Consider the following 14,310-nt stretch of genomic DNA (forward strand, 5'->3'; position numbering starts at 1 on the left):
AACACTCATACTCATTACCTTCACAATATATGTACTCGGTACCTATGGCACGCGTTGACCAGTGTTGACAGATTATAGTGTATATCGCCCCCATGTGCAGTGTGAACGTGGCTGTTAAGGCCAAGTGACTCATTTGTCGGCCATCTTCTCTGGATTTGTAATCTACTTCATCCACAAGTGAAAGTAGATCTTATTTCATTGACCTTCTTCCTCCCTATTCATATGATGCTGTGTGCTGTGGAGTAATGAGCGGAGATCTGCCCTGCTGATCAGGCCTTTCTTTAATCTGCTTTCATGCGCGTAGTATCTCCTTATGTGTAGACACTTGGTGTGTACTTTGAGTCTCAGATGACATTCAATAGACACGTCTCTCATTTACGCTCCTCATCGTCTTTCGCAATAATCTTCTCAGGCATATTCGTCCTTATCCGTCTATCGAGAATTCAGCTGTCGTTGCTTCGGCTCTGATATCCTGAAAGATAGACTACTGTAACAGCTTATTGGATGGCACCTCGATGCTCAATATGAGCAGGGTCCAAATTATTCAAAATGGAGCAGTCAGGGCTGTTCATGGGCCGAAGAAGCAACAACTGGCTACTGGTCGCACAAAGAATTCCTACTCTCTCACCTTTCAATGTTTAAATGGACTGGCGCTGAGATATCTGACGGAACGTCTGAGTTTAGCCCCCATTTGGAGGGTCCTTTGTTCTAATGAACCTCAACTTCTGACTGCGCCACCATATAATCTTAAGCAACATGGCGGCATTCGTTTTGCTCGTTTGGCGGCTCATACTTGGAATGGGCCATCACTTTCAGTTAGGTCTAATCCATGCCTGGCCCGTTTCAGGAAGACTATCAAGACTCTCTTCTTTGCTGTGGGAGTGGGTTAGATTCTTTGGCCAACGTTGCCGCCTGTCTCCCTTTCTTGACCTCATTGTTGTCTGTGTTGTCCTTTGTTTTATGTGCGCCCTGCGCCCTGAGGCCTTTTGGTGTGTTATTTATTTTTATTTATTTTTTGCATTGCATTTTTAAAGCACTCACACAGCCCGCGGGCACTGAGGCGCTGTTACAAGAATTCTTTGTTGTTTTTTAGTTGCGTAATTGTATATTTTGTCTTCTTGAAATGCAACTCAGCCACCCTTTTCCTGTCTTTGATGCATCTGCGATAAGAGCATGCAATAATAGCACATCTTTAGTGGGGCTCCCACTAGTGAACCACGTGCAAAACGGTGAGTAGAAGAGTGGCTTCTCTATGATCTCATTCAATTTTATGTTATCATCATTCATATATAAGGGGATTTCATACGTTTCATGTGTTCAGGAATGACATCTCAATTAATTTCTTCAGTGTCACCTTGGTGCACCCGCTGCCATGTATTTTGTTATATTATGTTAAGCCATTTATATGGCGCCAAAGCCCAAAGGCGCCAAGCCGTCAAGGCGTCAAGGCGCTGATCTCTAGAACTATGTGACTACTTTCTTTTTTTAATGGATTCGGGTAATTCGTTCCATGCAATTTTGTCAGTACAGATTACAGAAAAGATGAAAGACTGAAAGTTGTATGTCATTTTTCATAAAGATGCCATGGCAAGGCATAGCACATGTGTTTGTCACTATGAAGACCGCAATGTGGTGAATGGACAGCTTTGAATAAATGATAACCACTGTACATTCCCCTGACCTTCTTCAATTATAGAGGTTTCAGTCTGTCTGCCTCATTACAGAAAGGGCCCATCCATTAACAAAAAACACGTATGTTTCTGCTAACAGTGGGGGAAGCCCAGGCGTCTTGCAGGGCACATCTCCCCTGCATTGGGAGACTAGGAACCCCAACTTACTTCTGTGCATCAAGTATGAAGAATGACGACCGGAATTTAGAAAGAGGCCTAAGACTCCCCACTCCGAAGTGGCTTCTCCTGTCACCTGATGGGGTACCCCAGTCTTGTGTGGTGTGGAATGACTGCTGCTTCTCCCACCCTCCCCAGTGGCTCGGGGTGCATTGGCCCGGCACGCTGCCTGCACTCACGGCTTCATGCTGATTCGCCATGGTCATTGCATGAGTGCAGGGATCTTCTTGCCATGAACCTCCCACACATTGTGCTTTCATATTGTTGATCTGATTTGCTGTTGCCCACCTTTGCCAGGTCTGAACCACCCAAAACATCTGAATGTCCTCTTTCTGTTTCGTCCACCTCCCCTTTGTGCTGGGGCACCGGGAAGCTTTCTGGGTAATGCTGTTGCTTCTTATACATCGGAAATCAATATTATTCATAACTAACCATTCCATTTGTATGTTTCCCTTACATTTTTTTGTCTCATGGTTATTGGTTTTCTATTTTTTTATTTATCTATTTATACTGCACCGGCAGCCTACGGGCATAAGGGCCCAAAACAAAAACACAATGGGACAAAACACAAAGAGACATACAGAGGTTATAGATTGTTTGCCTTACTTAAATCATTTCACTTTATGATGGCATTGGAATCTTTATGATTTTATATGATGATACTATATAATTGACCTATGAGTGATTGTAATTTTCATTTATGATTTTGTGTCTGTTTAATTTTGATCACTAATTAGCGCGTGGTTACGAACAACACTTGACCTATTGGAATCATATGAATGAAAATGATTACGGTATTTGGTATGGAACCCTGAAGAAGAGCTATGGATTGAAACACGTGGTGGCTCAAGGAACCAATAATAAATTAGTAGAATTGAAAGCTCACTTTGGTCTGATTGTTCATCTAAATGAAGTATAACCATGAAGTGGAGTGCTGCTTGGAACCTAGGATCTGATCCGTTGTGGCTGACAAATAAATATGTTTTAGGATTTTGGGCCGCATGATTGAGGCGCAGTGTATCTAGAACATGCGTGTTCCGCCACGTACCCTAGTTAACATTGTCATCTGGAATGTATGAACAAATGATGCGTAATCCAAGGTATGCCCGGTTCATATCACTGACGATTCCATGCATATAAAATAATCATAGCATGTCTGGTCGTTACTGAACGTTAATGCCACTAACACCAAGTTGCTCATAGGATGTAGACTGTGACACTTAAAGTGTCAGTGTATAACCAATTATTCTTATTAGATTCAAACAATGAATGAATAATATTGAGAAGCAGCTGCATTCTCAAAGTGTATTAACTTTATGACACCAAAGGAAGAGTTGAGAATATGGTATTGTGGCTTTCCTATGACAGCATGTTGAGAACCACAGAGAGTATCTGATTGGCCCAAAAAGCCAACATAAAGTATTGTTTAGGCATGACTTGTGTTGGTTCTATAAAACATTTTTCTTGTGTATCACTGCATGAGTTTTTTTTTTTCTTCTACTTTTGGTGTTTCATATCGAGTCAAGTACACCAGGTACTTCAGATAACTGAGAAAGAGAATAAAGGCTGGAGGGGAAGTAGGGCTGGGAGTTGGTACTGGAGGGGGAGGGCTGGGAATTGGTACTGGAGGGGAAGCAGGGCTGGGAGTTGGTACTGGAGGGGAAGCAGGTCTGGGAGTTGGTACTGGAGGGGGAGGGCTGGGAATTGGTACTGGAGGGGAAGCATGGCTGGGAGTTGGTGCTGTAGGGGAAGTAGGGCTGGGAGTTGGTACTGGAGGGGGAGGGCAGGGAGCTGATACTGGAGGGGAAGCAGGGCTGGGAGTTGGTGCTGGAGGGGAAGTAGGGCTGGGAGTTGGTACTGGAGATGAAGCAGGGCTGGGAGTTGGTACTGGAGGGGGAGGGCTGGGAATTGGTACTGGAGGGGAAGCAGGGCTGGGAATTGGTACTGAAGGGGAAGCAGGGCTGGGAGTTGGTACTGGAGGGGAAGCAGGGCTGGGAGTTGGTGCTGGAGGGGAAGTAGGGCTGGGAGTTGGCGCTGGAGGGGAAGCAGGGCTGGAAGATGGTACTGGAGGGGAAGCAGGGCTGGGAGTCGGTACTGAAGGGGAAGCAGGGCTGGGAGTTGGTACTGGAGAGGAAGCAGGCCTGGGAGTTGGTACTGGAGGGGGAGGGCTGGGAATTGGTACTGGAGGGGGAGGGCTGGGAATTGGTACTGGAGGGGAAGCATGGCTGGGAGTTGGTGCTGGAGGGGAAGTAGGGCTGGGAGTTGGTACTGGAGGGGGAGGGCAGGGAGCTGATACTGGAGGGGAAGCAGGGCTGGGAGTTGGTGCTGGAGGGGAAGTAGGGCTGGGAGTTGGTACTGGAGATGAAGCAGGGCTGGGAGTTGGTACTGGAGGGGGAGGGCTGGGAATTGGTACTGGAGGGGAAGCAGGGCTGGGAATTGGTACTGAAGGGGAAGCAGGGCTGGGAGTTGGTACTGGAGGGGAAGCAGGGCTGGGAGTTGGTGCTGGAGGGGAAGTAGGGCTGGGAGTTGGCGCTGGAGGGGAAGCAGGGCTGGAAGATGGTACTGGAGGGGAAGCAGGGCTGGGAGTCGGTACTGAAGGGGAAGCAGGGCTGGGAGTTGGTACTGGAGAGGAAGCAGGCCTGGGAGTTGGTACTGGAGGGGGAGGGCTGGGAATTGGTACTGGAGGGGAAGCAGGGCTGGGAATTGGTACTGAAGGGGAAGCAGGGCTGGGAGTTGGTACTGGAGGGGAAGCAGGGCTGGGAGTTGGTACCGGGGGGAAGCAGGGCTGGGAGTTGGTACTGGAGAGGAAGCAGGCCTGGGAGTTGGTACTGGAGATGAAGCAGGGCTTGGAGTTGGTACTGGAGGGGGAGGGCTGGGAATTGGTACTGGAGGGGAAGGAGGGCTGGGAATTGGTACTGAAGGGGAAGCAGGGCTGGGAGTTGGTACTGGAGGGGAAGCAGGGCTGAGAGTTGGTACCGGGGGGAAGCAGGGCTGGGAGTTGGTACTGGAGAGGAAGCAGGCCTGGGAGTTGGTACTGGAGATGAAGCAGGGCTGGGAGTTGGTACTGGAGGGGGAGGGCTGGGAATTGCTACTGGAGGGGAAGCAGGGCTGGGAGTTGCTACTGGAGGGGAAGCAGGGCTGGGAGTTGCTACTGGAGGGGAAGCAGTGTTGGTAGTTGGTACTGGAGGAGAATCAGGGCTGGGATTGGTACTGGAGGGGAAGTAGGGCTGGGAGTTGGTACTGGAGGGGAAGCAGGGCTGGGAGTTGCTACTGGAGGGGAAGCAGGGCTGGGAGTTGCTACTGGAGGGGAAGCAGGGCTGGGAGTTGGTACTGGAGGGGAAGCAGGGCTGGGAGATGGTACTGGAGGGGAAGCAGGGCTGGGAGTTGCTACTGGAGGGGAAGCAGGGCTGGGAGTTGCTACTGGAGGGGAAGCAGGGCTGGGAGTTGGTACTGGAGGGGAAGCAGGGCTGGGAGATGGTACTGGAGGGGAAGCAGGGCTGGGAGTTGCTACTGGAGGGGAAGCAGGGCTGGGAGTTGGTACTGGAGGGGAAGCAGGGCTGGGAGATGGTACTGGAGGGGGAGCAGGGCTGGGAGTTGGTACTGGAGGGGAAGCAGGGCTGGGAGACGGTACTGGAGGGGGAGCAGGGATGGGAGTTGGGACTGGAGGGGAAGCAGGGCTGGGAGTTGGTACTGGAGGGGAAGCAGGGCTGGGAGTTGGTACTGGAGGGGAAGCAGGCCTGGGAGTTGGTACTGGAGGGGAAGCAGGGCTGGGAGTTGGTACTGGGGGGAAGCAGGGCTGGGAGATGGTACTGGAGGGGAAGCAGGGCTGGGAGATGGTACTGGAGGGGAAGCAGGGATGGGAGTTGGGACTGGAGGGGAAGCAGGGCTGGGAGTTGGGACTGGAGGGGAAGGAGGGCTGGGAGTTGGTACTGGAGGGGAAGCAGGGCTTGGAGTTGGTACTGGAGGGGAAGCAGGGCTGGGAGTTGGTACTGGAGGGGAAAAAGGGCTGGGAGATGGTACTGGAGGGGGAGCAGGGATGGGAGTTGGGACTGCAAGGGAAGAAGGGCTGGCAGTTGGTACTGGAGGGGAAGCAGGGCTGGGAGATGGTACTGGAGGGGGAGCAGGGATGGGAGTTGGGACTGGAGGGGAACCAGGGCTGGGAGTTGCTACTGGAGGGGAAGCAGGGCTGGGAGTTGGTACTGGAGGGGAAGCAGGGCTGGGAGATGGTACTGGAGGGGAAGCAGGGCTGGGAGTTGCTACTGGAGGGGAAGCAGGGCTGGGAGTTGGTACTGGAGGGGAAGCAGGGCTGGGAGATGGTACTGGAGGGGGAGCAGGGCTGGGAGTTGGTACTGGAGGGGAAGCAGGGCTGGGAGACGGTACTGGAGGGGGAGCAGGGATGGGAGTTGGGACTGGAGGGGAAGCAGGGCTGGGAGTTGGTACTGGAGGGGAAGCAGGGCTGCGAGTTGGTACTGGAGGGGAAGCAGGGCTGGGAGTTGGTACTGGAGGGGAAGCAGGGCTGGGAGATGGTACTGGAGGGGAAGCAGGGCTGGGAGATGGTACTGGAGGGGAAGCAGGGATGGGAGTTGGGACTGGAGGGGAAGCAGGGCTGGGAGTTGGGACTGGAGGGGAAGCAGGGCTGGGAGTTGGTACTGGAGGGGAAGAGGGCTGGGAGTTGGTACTGGAGGGGAAGCAGGGCTTGGAGTTGGTACTGGAGGGGAAGCAGGGCTGGGAGTTGGTACTGGAGGGGAAGCAGGGCTGGGAGATGGTACTGGAGGGGGAGCAGGGATGGGAGTTGGGACTGCAAGGGAAGAAGGGCTGGCAGTTGGTACTGGAGGGGAAGCAGGGCTGGGAGATGGTACTTGAGGGGGAGCAGGGATGGGAGTTGGGACTGGAGGGGAACCAGGGCTGGGAGTTGGTACTGGAGGGGAAGCAGGGCTGGGAGATGGTACTGGAGGGGGGAGCAGGCATGGGAGTTGGTACTGGAGGGGAAGCAGGGCTGGGAGTTGGTACTGGAGGGGAAGCAGGGCTGGGAGATGGTACTGGAGGGGAAGCAGGGCTGGGAGTTGGTACTGAAGGGGAAGCAGGGCTGGGAGCTGGTACTGGAGGGGAAGCAGGGCTCGGAGTTGCTACTGGATTGGAAGCAGGGCTGGGAGTTGGTACTGGAGGGGAAGCAGTGCTGGGAGATGGTACTGGAGGGGGAGCAGGGATGGGAGTTGGGACTGGAGGGGAAGCAGGGCTGGGAGTTGGTCCTGGGGGGGAAGCAGGGCTGGGAGATGGTACTGGAGGGGAAGCAGGGCTGTTAGTTGCTACTGGAGGGGAAGCAGGGCTGGGAGTTGGTACTGGAGGGGAAGCAGGCTGGGAGATGGTACTGTAGGGGGAGCAGGGATGGGAGTTGGGACTGGAAGGGAAGCAGGGCTGGGGGTTGGTACTGGAGGGGAAGCAGGGCTGGGAGTTGGTACTGGAGGGGAAGCAGGGCTGGGAGTTGGTACTGGAGGGGAAGCACAGCTGGGAGATGGTACTGGAGGGGAAGCAGGGCTGGGAGTTGGTACTGGAGGGGAAGAAGGGCTGGGAGATGGTACTGGAGGGGAAGCAGGGCTGGGAGTTGCTACTGGAGGGGAAGCAGGGCTGGGAGTTGGTACTGGAGGGCAAGCAGGGCTGGGAGATGGTACTGGAGGGGGAGCAGGGATGGGAGTTGGGACTGGAGGGGAAGGAGGGCTGGGAGTTGGTACTGGAGGGGAAGCAGGGCTGGGAGTTGGTTCTGGAGGGGAAGCAGGGCTGGGGGTTGGTACTGGAGGGGAAGCAGGGCTGGGAGATGGTACTGGAGGGGGAGCAGGGATGGGAGTTGGGACTGGAGGGGAAGCAGGGCTGGCAGTTGGTACTGGAGGGGAAGCAGGGCTGGGAGATGGTACTGGATGGGGAGCAGGGATGGGAGTTGGGACTGGAGGGGAAGCAGGGCTGGGAGTTGGTACTGGAGGGGAAGCAGGGCTGGGAGATGGTACTGGAGGGGGGAGCAGGCATGGGAGTTGGTACTGGAGGGGAAGCAGGGCTGGGAGTTGGTACTGAAGGGGAAGCAGGTTTGGGAGTTAAGGCTGGAGGGGAAGCAGGGCTGGGAGTTGGTACTGGAGGGGAAGCAGGGCTGGGAGTTGGTACTGGAGGGGGAGCAGGGCTGGGAGTTGGTACTGGAGGGGTAGCAGGGCTGGGAGATGGTACTGGAGGGGAAGCAGGTTTGGGAGTTAAGATTGGAGGGGAAGCAAGGCTAGGAGTTGGTACTGGAAGGGAGGCAGGGCTGGGAGTTGGTACTGGAGGGGAAGCAGGGCTGGGAGATGGTACTGGAGGGGAAGCAGGGCTGGGAGTTGGTACTGAAGGGGAAGCAGGGCTGGGAGTTGGTACTGGAGGGGGAGGGCTGGGAATTGGTACTGGAGGGGGAGGGCTGGGAATTGGTACTGGAGGGGAAGCATGGCTGGGAGTTGGTGCTGGAGGGGAAGTAGGGCTGGGAGTTGGTACTGGAGGGGGAGGGCAGGGAGCTGATACTGGAGGGGAAGCAGGGCTGGAAGTTGGTGCTGGAGGGGAAGCAGGGCTGGGAGATGGTACTTGAGGGGGAGCAGGGATGGGAGTTGGGACTGGAGGGGAACCAGGGCTCGGAGTTGGTACTGGAGGGGAAGCAGAGCTGGGAGATGGTACTGGAGGGGGGAGCAGGCATGGGAGTTGGTACTGGAGGGGAAGCAGGGCTGGGAGTTGGTACTGGAGGGGAAGCAGGGCTGGGAGATGGTACTGGAGGGGAAGCAGGGCTGGGAGTTGGTACTGAAGGGGAAGCAGGGCTGGGAGCTGGTACTGGAGGGGAAGCAGGGCTCGGAGTTGCTACTGGATTGGAAGCAGGGCTGGGAGTTGGTACTGGAGGGGAAGCAGTGCTGGGAGATGGTACTGGAGGGGGAGCAGGGATGGGAGTTGGGACTGGAGGGGAAGCAGGGCTGGGAGTTGGTCCTGGGGGGGAAGCAGGGCTGGGAGATGGTACTGGAGGGGAAGCAGGGCTGTTAGTTGCTACTGGAGGGGAAGCAGGGCTGGGAGTTGGTACTGGAGGGGAAGCAGGCTGGGAGATGGTACTGTAGGGGGAGCAGGGATGGGAGTTGGGACTGGAAGGGAAGCAGGGCTGGGGGTTGGTACTGGAGGGGAAGCAGGGCTGGGAGTTGGTACTGGAGGGGAAGCAGGGCTGGGAGTTGGTACTGGAGGGGAAGCAGAGCTGGGAGATGGTACTGGAGGGGAAGCAGGGCTGGGAGTTGGTACTGGAGGGGAAGAAGGGCTGGGAGATGGTACTGGAGGGGAAGCAGGGCTGGGAGTTGCTACTGGAGGGGAAGCAGGGCTGGGAGTTGGTACTGGAGGGCAAGCAGGGCTGGGAGATGGTACTGGAGGGGGAGCAGGGATGGGAGTTGGGACTGGAGGGGAAGGAGGGCTGGGAGTTGGTACTGGAGGGGAAGCAGGGCTGGGAGTTGGTTCTGGAGGGGAAGCAGGGCTGGGGGTTGGTACTGGAGGGGAAGCAGGGCTGGGAGATGGTACTGGAGGGGGAGCAGGGATGGGAGTTGGGACTGGAGGGGAAGCAGGGCTGGCAGTTGGTACTGGAGGGGAAGCAGGGCTGGGAGATGGTACTGGATGGGGAGCAGGGATGGGAGTTGGGACTGGAGGGGAAGCAGGGCTGGGAGTTGGTACTGGAGGGGAAGCAGGGCTGGGAGATGGTACTGGAGGGGGGAGCAGGCATGGGAGTTGGTACTGGAGGGGAAGCAGGGCTGGGAGTTGGTACTGAAGGGGAAGCAGGTTTGGGAGTTAAGGCTGGAGGGGAAGCAGGGCTGGGAGTTGGTACTGGAGGGGAAGCAGGGCTGGGAGTTGGTACTGGAGGGGGAGCAGGGCTGGGAGTTGGTACTGGAGGGGTAGCAGGGCTGGGAGATGGTACTGGAGGGGAAGCAGGTTTGGGAGTTAAGATTGGAGGGGAAGCAAGGCTAGGAGTTGGTACTGGAAGGGAGGCAGGGCTGGGAGTTGGTACTGGAGGGGAAGCAGGGCTGGGAGATGGTACTGGAGGGGAAGCAGGGCTGGGAGTTGGTACTGAAGGGGAAGCAGGGCTGGGAGTTGGTACTGGAGGGGGAGGGCTGGGAATTGGTACTGGAGGGGGAGGGCTGGGAATTGGTACTGGAGGGGAAGCATGGCTGGGAGTTGGTGCTGGAGGGGAAGTAGGGCTGGGAGTTGGTACTGGAGGGGGAGGGCAGGGAGCTGATACTGGAGGGGAAGCAGGGCTGGAAGTTGGTGCTGGAGGGGAAGTAGGGCTGGGAGTTGGTACTGGAGATGAAGCAGGGCTGGGAGTTGGTACTGGAGGGGGAGGGCTGGGAATTGGTACTGGAGGGGAAGCAGGGCTGGGAATTGGTACTGAAGGGGAAGCAGGGTTGGGAGTTGGTACTGGAGGGGAAGCAGGGCTGGGAGTTGGTGCTGGAGGGGAAGTAGGGCTGGGAGTTGGCGCTGGAGGGGAAGCAGGGCTGGAAGATGGTACTGGAGGGGAAGCAGGGCTGGGAGTCGGTACTGAAGGGGAAGCAGGGCTGGGAGTTGGTACTGGAGAGGAAGCAGGCCTGGGAGTTGGTACTGGAGGGGGAGGGCTGGGAATTGGTACTGGAGGGGAAGCAGGGCTGGGAATTGGTACTGAAGGGGAAGCAGGGCTGGGAGTTGGTACTGGAGGGGAAGCAGGGCTGGGAGTTGGTACCGGGGGGAAGCAGGGCTGGGAGTTGGTACTGGAGAGGAAGCAGGCCTGGGAGTTGGTACTGGAGATGAAGCAGGGCTGGGAGTTGGTACTGGAGGGGGAGGGCTGGGAATTGGTACTGGAGGGGAAGCAGGGCTGGGAATTGGTACTGAAGGGGAAGCAGGGCTGGGAGTTGGTACTGGAGGGGAAGCAGGGCTGAGAGTTGGTACCGGGGGGAAGCAGGGCTGGGAGTTGGTACTGGAGAGGAAGCAGGCCTGGGAGTTGGTACTGGAGATGAAGCAGGGCTGGGAGTTGGTACTGGAGGGGGAGGGCTGGGAATTGCTACTGGAGGGGAAGCAGGGCTGGGAGTTGGTACTGGAGGGGGAGGGCTGGGAATTGCTACTGGAGGGGAAGCAGGGCTGGGAGTTGCTACTGGAGGGGAAGCAGGGCTGGGAGTTGCTACTGGAGGGGAAGCAGTGTTGGGAGTTGGTACTGGAGGAGAATCAGGGCTGGGATTGGTACTGGAGGGGAAGTAGGGCTGGGAGTTGGTACTGGAGGGGAAGCAGGGCTGGGAGTTGCTACTGGAGGGGAAGCAGGGCTGGGAGTTGCTACTGGAGGGGAAGCAGGGCTGGGAGTTGGTACTGGAGGGGAAGCAGGGCTGGGAGATGGTACTGGAGGGGAAGCAGGGCTGGGAGTTGCTACTGGAGGGGAAGCAGGGCTGGGAGTTGCTACTGGAGGGGAAGCAGGGCTGGGAGTTGGTACTGGAGGGGAAGCAGGGCTGGGAGATGGTACTGGAGGGGAAGCAGGGCTGGGAGTTGCTACTGGAGGGGAAGCAGGGCTGGGAGTTGGTACTGGAGGGGAAGCAGGGCTGGGAGATGGTACTGGAGGGGGAGCAGGGCTGGGAGTTGGTACTGGAGGGGAAGCAGGGCTGGGAGATGGTACTGGAGGGGGAGCAGGGATGGGAGTTGGGACTGGAGGGGAAGCAGGGCTGGGAGTTGGTACTGGAGGGGAAGCAGGGCTGGGAGTTGGTACTGGAGGGGAAGCAGGCCTGGGAGTTGGTACTGGAGGGGAAGCAGGGCTGGGAGTTGGTACTGGGGGGAAGCAGGGCTGGGAGATGGTACTGGAGGGGAAGCAGGGCTGGGAGATGGTACTGGAGGGGAAGCAGGGATGGGAGTTGGGACTGGAGGGGAAGCAGGGCTGGGAGTTGGGACTGGAGGGGAAGGAGGGCTGGGAGTTGGTACTGGAGGGGAAGCAGGGCTTGGAGTTGGTACTGGAGGGGAAGCAGGGCTGGGAGTTGGTACTGGAGGGGAAGCAGGGCTGGGAGATGGTACTGGAGGGGAAGCAGGGCTGGGAGATGGTACTGGAGGGGGAGCAGGGATGGGAGTTGGGACTGCAAGGGAAGAAAGGCTGGCAGTTGGTACTGGAGGGGAAGCAGGGCTGGGAGATGGTACTGGAGGGGGAGCAGGGATGGGAGTTGGGACTGGAGGGGAACCAGGGCTGGGAGTTGCTACTGGAGGGGAAGCAGGGCTGGGAGTTGGTACTGGAGGGGAAGCAGGGCTGGGAGATGGTACTGGAGGGGAAGCAGGGCTGGGAGTTGCTACTGGAGGGGAAGCAGGGCTGGGAGTTGGTACTGGAGGGGAAGCAGGGCTGGGAGATGGTACTGGAGGGGGAGCAGGGCTGGGAGTTGGTACTGGAGGGGAAGCAGGGCTGGGAGACGGTACTGGAGGGGGAGCAGGGATGGGAGTTGGGACTGGAGAGGAAGCAGGGCTGGCAGTTGGTACTGGAGGGGAAGCAGGGCTGGGAGTTGGTACTGGAGGGGAAGCAGGGCTGGGAGTTGGTACTGGGGGAAGCAGGGCTGGGAGATGGTACTGGAGGGGAAGCAGGGCTGGGAGATGGTACTGGAGGGGAAGCAGGGATGGGAGTTGGGACTGGAGGGGAAGCAGGGCTGGGAGTTGGGACTGGAGGGGAAGCAGGGCTGGGAGTTGGTACTGGAGGGGAAGGAGGGCTGGGAGTTGGTACTGGAGGGGAAGCAGGGCTTGGAGTTGGTACTGGAGGGGAAGCAGGGCTGGGAGTTGGTACTGGAGGGGAAGCAGGGCTGGGAGATGGTACTGGAGGGGGAGCAGGGATGGGAGTTGGGACTGCAAGGGAAGAAGGGCTGGCAGTTGGTACTGGAGGGGAAGCAGGGCTGGGAGATGGTACTTGAGGGGGAGCAGGGATGGGAGTTGGGACTGGAGGGGAACCAGGGCTGGGAGTTGGTACTGGAGGGGAAGCAGGGCTGGGAGATGGTACTGGAGGGGGGAGCAGGCATGGGAGTTGGTACTGGAGGGGAAGCAGGGCTGGGAGTTGGTACTGGGGGGAAGCAGGGCTGGGAGTTGGTACTGGAGGGGAAGCAGGGCTGGGAGATGGTACTGGAGGGGAAGCAGGGCTGGGAGTTGGTACTGAAGGGGAAGCAGGGCTGGGAGCTGGTACTGGAGGGGAAGCAGGGCTCGGAGTTGCTACTGGATTGGAAGCAGGGCTGGGAGTTGGTACTGGAGGGGAAGCAGTGCTGGGAGATGGTACTGGAGGGGGAGCAGGGATGGGAGTTGGGACTGGAGGGGAAGCAGGGCTGGGAGTTGGTACTGGGGGGAAGCAGGGCTGGGAGATGGTACTGGAGGGGAAGCAGGGCTGTTAGTTGCTACTGGAGGGGAAGCAGGGCTGGGAGTTGGTACTGGAGGGGAAGCAGGCTGGGAGATGGTACTGTAGGGGGAGCAGGGATGGGAGTTGGGACTGGAGGGGAAGCAGGGCTGGGGGTTGGTACTGGAGGGGAAGCAGGGCTGGGAGTTGGTACTGGAGGGGAAGCAGGGCTGGGAGTTGGTACTGGAGGGGAAGCAGAGCTGGGAGATGGTACTGGAGGGGAAGCAGGGCTGGGAGTTGGTACTGGAGGGGAAGAAGGGCTGGGAGATGGTACTGGAGGGGAAGCAGGGCTGGGAGTTGCTACTGGAGGGGAAGCAGGGCTGGGAGTTGGTACTGGAGGGCAAGCAGGGCTGGGAGATGGTACTGGAGGGGGAGCAGGGATGGGAGTTGGGACTGGAGGGGAAGCAGGGCTGGGAGTTGGTACTGGAGGGGAAGGAGGGCTGGGAGTTGGTACTGGAGGGGAAGCAGGGCTGGGAGTTGGTTCTGGAGGGGAAGCAGGGCTGGGGGTTGGTACTGGAGGGGAAGCAGGGCTGGGAGATGGTACTGGAGGGGGAGCAGGGATGGGAGTTGGGACTGGAGGGGAAGCAGGGCTGGCAGTTGGTACTGGAGGGGAAGCAGGGCTGGGAGATGGTACTGGATGGGGAGCAGGGATGGGAGTTGGGACTGGAGGGGAAGCAGGGCTGGGAGTTGGTACTGGAGGGGAAGCAGGGCTGGGAGATGGTACTGGAGGGGGGAGCAGGCATGGGAGTTGGTACTGGAGGGGAAGCAGGGCTGGGAGTTGGTACTGAAGGGGAAGCAGGTTTGGGAGTTAAGGCTGGAGGGGAAGCAGGGCTGGGAGTTGGTACTGGAGGGGAAGCAGGGCTGGGAGTTGGTACTGGAGGGGGAGCAGGGCTGGGAGTTGGTACTGGAGGGGTAGCAGGGCTGGGAGATGGTACTGGAGGGGAAGCAGGTTTGGGAGTTAAGATTGGAGGGGAAGCAAGGCTAGGAGTTGGTACTGGAAGGGAGGCAGGGCTGGGAGTTGGTACTGGAGGGGAAGCAGGGCTGGGAGATGGTACTGGAGGGGAAGCAGGGCTGGGA

The 14,310-nt window shown here is 57.8% G+C and overlaps 1 protein-coding gene and 1 long non-coding RNA gene across 2 annotated transcripts in view; one reads left to right on the forward strand and one right to left on the reverse strand.

The window, feature by feature from the left end:
* Positions 1–2,690, forward strand: part of LOC138526524 (uncharacterized) — an 87,988-nt gene extending 85,298 nt beyond the window's left edge. The window contains exon 5 of the long non-coding RNA XR_011283606.1: positions 2,585–2,690. This is a non-coding gene — a long non-coding RNA (uncharacterized lncRNA). The remainder of the gene's footprint in view (positions 1–2,584) is intronic.
* LOC138526523 (putative gastrointestinal growth factor xP4) overlaps positions 1–14,310 on the reverse strand; it is a 62,035-nt gene that overhangs the window by 348 nt on the left and 47,377 nt on the right. The gene's annotated exons all lie outside the window — the stretch shown is intronic.

Source organism: Ambystoma mexicanum, chromosome 7p (genome assembly GCF_040938575.1).
Source record: "Ambystoma mexicanum isolate Mex_15411 chromosome 7p, UKY_AmexF1_1, whole genome shotgun sequence".
Lineage (NCBI taxonomy): Eukaryota > Metazoa > Chordata > Amphibia > Caudata > Ambystomatidae > Ambystoma > Ambystoma mexicanum.